Raw genomic sequence first — 6,831 nt, forward strand, 5'->3', positions numbered from 1 at the left:
ACCTCAAATATATGAAATAAAAGTCTGAATATATTTTCTGTCCTGCGACAAAGAAATGGCTCTATATCGAAATTACTTTGGTGTGACTCCCCATCATGCATCAGGTTTTTTGACCTTTTCCTTAGATTAAAAAAACACAAAACCAAAAAAAAGTTTTAAAAAATTCTGAAAAAACTGGACAAGGGCAGTTTCAAACTGAAAGAACATACCATATCTTCCCCATTTCTGTTCTTAAATTTAGGAAAAGAAATGTGTTGCTGAAGATTGTGTGACGTTAGCGCAAGTCAAGTGAAACACCCAGTTGTTGAGCAATCTTTTCTGCAAAATATGTCCTGTTCTGCATTTTTCCTCATCATTATTCAGAGCAAAACTCCTTTTAAATTACTGTATGACTTCAGCTCAGTACATGGACACTAGGGAACACGCAACACACTGGAGTTGGTCTTCCTGTTAATTTAGTCAAGGTTGTAAGGATCTAGAAAGAAAACTAAATTAAAAAGCAAAAAAAAAAAGAGATTCATTACCCATTTATTACAAAATACACACACACACACACACACACACACACACACACACACACACACATATATGTACATTGATCAGGGTGCCCATGCTGACTCGTGTCTACCACTAAAAGCACCAACAATGGGCTTGTCAGTATCAAAACTGGACCACGGATCAATGGAAGGTGACCTGGTCTGATGAATGACGTTCATCGTAACATAATTTACCTGGGGAACACTTGGTACCAGGATGCACTATGGGAAGAAGGCTAGTCAGCAGAGGCAGTGTGATGCCTTGGGCAATGGTCTGCAAGGGAACCTTTGGTCCTTTACTTTGACACGTACCGCCTACCTAAGTATTGATGCAGACTATGTTCACCCTTTCATGGAAATGGTTATCTATCGATCGATCGATCGAGAGGGTTCATGTTTTTAAAGGGGAGATTATGCTCGAGGATTTTTTGAGAATTTGTTTTTTTTTCTCAGAATTCTGACATTAAATTCAGAATTGTGCTGCAGAATTATTTTTTCTCGGTAAGCTACGACCACGGCGAGCTACGACTTTTCTCAGAGTTATGAAAAAAAAAAAAAAAGCCTGAACCAAATTGTTTTTTGTCCCCCCAGTAGCTTTAATCCTCCCTTGTAAGTGTGGTAAAAAACACACCGCATTCATTCATTCACCAGTTCATTATTTCTCCACATTTTAAGCAGCACAGCTACTTTTGGATAATGTCATAAACAATAAAAGGACACAACATGTGCCATAAAGTGTTTATCCAGGACATGAGAGAGAGCCAACAGCTGTCAAGAGTGACACACACAATGCAGTACTGCATTATGTAGGAGAGAAACAGGTGAATGTTTCATGAGTCACATCACACCCACATTATGCACACATGCATACATGCAGAACATAAAACAAATAAACATGTAGAGAGGAGTGTGTAGAATAAATGGAGCTGAAATTTGAAACTATTGATCTGTAAAAGTTAGTTTCACTGGTTGTGCTCTGAGAATAATTGTCCATATTTTATTCAATGCAGCTCAGTGTACACAGGCCGGAGTAACTTACGATGGGTAATAGTGTGCGTGTGTGTGTGTATGTGTTGGCACAGGGCCTGTCAGCAGCTCCAGACAGGAAAGTCACTGGGTAAATATCAAATGTTCATTTTCACACACTCTCCGTGCTTTTATGTGCTGACCATAGAAATGCGGCGAGATACCATCTCTGTGGTCCACTTCCTTACACTAGAGTCTGCGGTTGGAGAAGGTCCAACAATAAAAAGTGGACTGCCTGTGTGTGGGGAGACAGGATGACTGAGAGCTGACGGGAAAAGCCTCAAATTGCAGGAAGCACTTTTGATGTTTGGAAATCAGGTTTCTTGGATAAGTAATACTCTGTAACATTTTTTTTGTGATGAGCTATTGTTATTGTGCAAATTATAATCACCCACCAGGGTTATATTGGTTATATCTCAATTTTATAACCATTTTAGGTTATGTGGAGGTCTTTTAACCTATCAGTTGAGCAAGTTGCAAAATCCTGTAAATTTCTTAGACTAAGGAAGGACTTCTCTTTATTACTGTAAATGAATGATTTGCAGGGTTTGCTTTATTTTACAGTCTTTCAGTGGCTTGAATGAAATCACACCTCCAGGATCTAAAGTTACATCTTTTTCCAAGTTGGAAACTCAAATGGGATTAATTTTGAAGGGGACATTGTGCTCATCTCCATATTGCATGATTCGCAGCCTTACCTTGTAAGGTTTATTTTTGAAGTGTTTATTTTAGGCAACCATATAAGGCATTGCCTCTCACTGACATCACACATAGCCAAGAGTGGAAAAAATGCTCTGAAACTGAGAGAGCAGTCTGAAAGCAGGGCTTTTGGTTCATAGCAATTATGTAAAGCTCCTGCATAAAACTACATATATGAATAAGTTCAAATAAATAATAAGGTAGTTAAGTGTGATATGTCAATGATGGTTATGATCTTTTGCTCTCTGTATGTTTTTTAATAGTCCTACTCTGTGTTCATTTCTACAGTGGTATTGTAGGGTACTCTTCTTTGTTTGCATACGAAATGGGATCAACTGGAAATACCTGAGTTGAGCTTTCAGGGCAAGCTGCTGAGGAGGCAGTATAGCTCAGCTTAATGGTTAAATCACTGTTGTTCATCACATACTCTGGAAGACACACACACACACACGTATATACTGTGCCTGAGTCAGTGTCCACATCAGAGAGGAGCAATACAAGTTTAATCTTATCTTGACAAGACACAAATGAACAACTACAGGCCGATCTCAAATCTCCCGTTTTTAAGTAAGATCATTGAAAAAGCAGTTTCCCAACAGCTCAGTTACTTCTTAAAACAGAATAATTGCTACGATGCCTTCCAGTCAGGTTTTAGACAGAACCACAGCACTGAAACCGCTCTGACCAAAGTGTTTAATGACATATGTCTGAATACAGACAGTGGAAAAATGTCAGTCCTAGTTTTACTGGATCTCAGTGCAGCATTTGATACAGTTGACCACAACATATTACTCAAACGACTGGAGAACTGGACAGGTCTTTCAGGAACTGTACTAAACTGGTTCAAAACATACGTAGAAAACAGGAAATACTTTGTATCAATAGGTAACTTCACATCTGAGCAGACAAGTATCACATGTGGAGTTCCCCAAGGTTCCATCTTGGGACCCCTTCTGTTTAACATCTACATGCTCCCACTGGCACAGATTATAAACAACAACAAAATAAACTATCACAGCTATGCAGATGACACACAAATATATATCACAATGTCACCAGGAGACCGAGGCCCTGTACAGGCTCTTGGTAAATGCATTGAGGAAATCAATGACTGGTTGTGCCACAATTTTCTCCAGCTAAACAAAAACAAAACTGAGGTAATAGTCTTTGGCGCCAAAGAAAAACGATTACAGGTCACCAGAGAACTTCAATCTATACATCTAAAAACCACAAACCAGGCGAGAAATTTGGGTGTAGTGATGGATGCAGACCTAAACTTAGAAAAACACATTAAGACAATAACAAAGTCAGCTTACTATCACCTCAAGAATATATCAAGGATAAAAGATCTGATGTCTCAACAGGACCTGGAAAAACTAGTCCATGCATTCATCTTTAGTAGGCTTGATTACTGTAACAGCATCTTTACAGGTCTACCTAAAAAATCAGTCAGACAACTACAGCTCATTCAGAACTCTGCTGCTCGAGTCCTCACTAAGACCAAAAAAGTGGACCACATCAGTCCAGCTCTGAGGTCCTTACACTGGCTGCCTGTCCGTCAGAGGATAGACTTTAAAGTTCTGATGCTGGCCTATAAAGCTCTGAATGGTTTAGGACCAAAATACATCAATGACCTCCTGACCCAGTATGAACCATCCAGATCCCTCAGGTCATCTGGATCCGGTCTTTTATCAGTTCCCAGAGTCAGAACCAGACACGGAGAAGCTGCATTCAGCTTTTATGCTCCTTATATCTGGAACAAACTCCCAGAAAGCCTCAGATCAGCTGAAACACTCAGTTTATTTAAATCCAGGTTGAAGACTCACCTGTTCTCAGCTGCATTTGAATAAAGCACCAAATCCACACTTTAAGCTTAAATGTCAAAACTTACATTTAACTACTGATTTTATCTACTGTTCTGATTTTATCTGTTTTGATTTTATATACTGTTGTTTGTTTGTTTGTTAATTAGTTAGTTAGTTTATTTGCTTGTTTTATTCAATTTTAAATCATGCTTTTTATTTGTTCTTGTTTCTAATGTCTCTGTAAAGCACTTTGAATCACCTTGTTGTTGAATTGTGCTATACAAATAAACTTGCCTTGCCTTGCCTTGCCCTTAATGATTATAAACCATTCACTTTAGGTTTTGAATCAAGATCAAGAGGCAAGTAATTATTTCTTGCATTCAATACTGCAGTCAATACTGGGAGCACTGCAGTTTCTTTACAGTAAGCACCTTTTTATTCATGGTGAGTATAAGTGAAAAACACAAAAAATAATGTGTGTAAATCATATCAGTCATCATATCATCGTATCAGTAAAACCTATCTTCTTAGATCAAGTGAAAAGCGACTGATTTGGATCAATGCACAGAATGACAATTTTTCGATAATTCCAAACCAGAAACACCAATAATAAGAAGAAAATCTATCCAGGCTTTTTTCTATCCTGCAACAAAAAGCTTCTGGGAATGGCTCTATACAGAAATCACTTCAGTGTGACTCACCACCATGCATTGAGCTGTTTTCCTCTGGATTCCTGCATTTTATAGAGGTGGACAGCAATGCGCAGAAAGAGCTTTCTCATCAATAACTTCTAACTGCTTAGTGGTTTGATTCTTGGCTGTTCAGCACTCAATTGGAGGACATGTAATCTATACATCAATAGGAGGAGGACTAATAAGCAGATTTATGGCAGGATAGTCTGCTTCCATGGTGATCACAAATATTTCTAATCAACAAAGTGTCATAATTTACCTGCAAAGTTAAAAATCTGGGATAAAAAAAAAATCTAATTGGCTACTCATTTTAAACTACATTTTGATACATGAACATGTAGAAATACATAAATTATAATACAAAATACAATAAATAGTGACACATGATTAGTTACAGATTAGTAACAAATTAAATATGTTTAATTTAAAGTTACTAAATATTTTATCACTTTATGAGAAATCAAAATATTAATCTTTTTTTCTCTAAGTGGATCTGAGGACACCTAACACTGACCAATAAATCATTCAAGCAAACAAGGTCCCCTAACACAAGGCATCAACCAGTGATGAAAACGTGTCATATCTCTGTATGGTACGCAGTGTCGTCAAAAAAATGAGGAAACTGGACAAGTGGAGGCCAAAGAAGCAGCAGGCCTGAAAACAAATACCTAGAGCAGACGAACAGTGCCTGAAAGTCATGTCCTTAAGAAAGTGGGGGCTGACAGCAAAGACCTGACACAGGACCCGATGTATCAGGTCAGATGTATCTGACCCTTTAGTTGATCCATCTGCTTGGTTGGTCTCAGTGGAAGCATGGCTGTCAAGAAGCTGATCTTACGAAGTAAAACAAGGAGAAAAGACTCAGGTGTGCCAAATTACACAAGTCTTATGGAGTGATCAATCCAAACTTGATTTGATTGATGACTGGTTTGATTCCGTCTGTAGAGACAAAGTCAGGACAGAGGTGAAACAGTGAGTGTGTACTATCTGTAAAACCTGGTGGAGGCTCTGTCATGGTTTGGATTTCAGCCAGGGGTGTTGGGGATTTTGTCAAAATCCATTGAACTATTCCTGAAGACATGAGATGAAATTACAAGAAGCTTGCCTGAGAGTTAAAGGCTATGTTACAGAATAGTCATACAAATACTGATGTTCAATTTTTTTAGAACTGTACAAACCATTTTTCCCTCATATACTGTATTTCTGTGTATATTTGTATAATTGCTTCAATAAACTGCTGCACCTAATTTACATTTTCCTTGTAAAATATGAAAAAATAAGGGGTAGTTCAAGAATTTTGTCTCAGTAGTGTAATTTTCCTATATTAGGAGGGTTATGGTAACATCTTACACTGTATTTACAACTGAGATGCAATCATTTTAAGAAATTTGCTGCCCTCTGGTGATGAAAGTTAGAAACTACAGCTGATTGTTTGGCCCTTTGTTAGCGGTTCGTTACTGTTTTATAGAATACTCTTTAATTGATGGAACTGCAAATGTTGACAACAGAAGGTAAATGAGTAAAACTGTATAAATTGTGTTTTCTTTTAAAGCCCAAATATAAAATTAATACAAATAAGAAATCTTTTATTTAACACTTGAATGAACTTGTCACCTTTTTTTTGTCCGTCTGGAACATTCTTGTACATGAACAGCCAACACCAGGAGTGTTCAAGATTTGGGAAAATGAATGTGATAGTCTGACACGATTTTTAAACATGGATCGACGCTAACTATTCCATAGTACAGAATTTGGACTTACTGTGACAGCTCCCGATATCTATGAGCATTATTAAGTGCTATTTCCTAAATGTTTCCCATGATGCCATCTATTGATAACACTCATTTACAACCACAACAAATGAGCTCTCCTCTAAAGGACAAGTTTAAAATTGATCATCTTCATTTGTTACTTCTTTTCACTTGAACTGACTGATTAAGCTGACAATCACAAAGGTTGCCTGCAAGTGATTGTGGCTGATGAGCTGATCAACATTTAATTTAGTCCTGTGGTTGTGGGCAACAAAAAAAAACAATAAATAAACAGATAAAATAGATAAATAAAACTCTGCTG

The sequence above is a fragment of the Aulonocara sp. 'chitande type north' Nkhata Bay genome, linkage group LG6, assembly GCF_057382095.1.
Source record: "Aulonocara sp. 'chitande type north' Nkhata Bay isolate Kocher_YH1m ecotype deep benthic linkage group LG6, A_spYH_male_GT1.1, whole genome shotgun sequence".
In the NCBI taxonomy this organism is placed as follows: domain Eukaryota; kingdom Metazoa; phylum Chordata; class Actinopteri; order Cichliformes; family Cichlidae; genus Aulonocara; species Aulonocara sp. 'chitande type north' Nkhata Bay.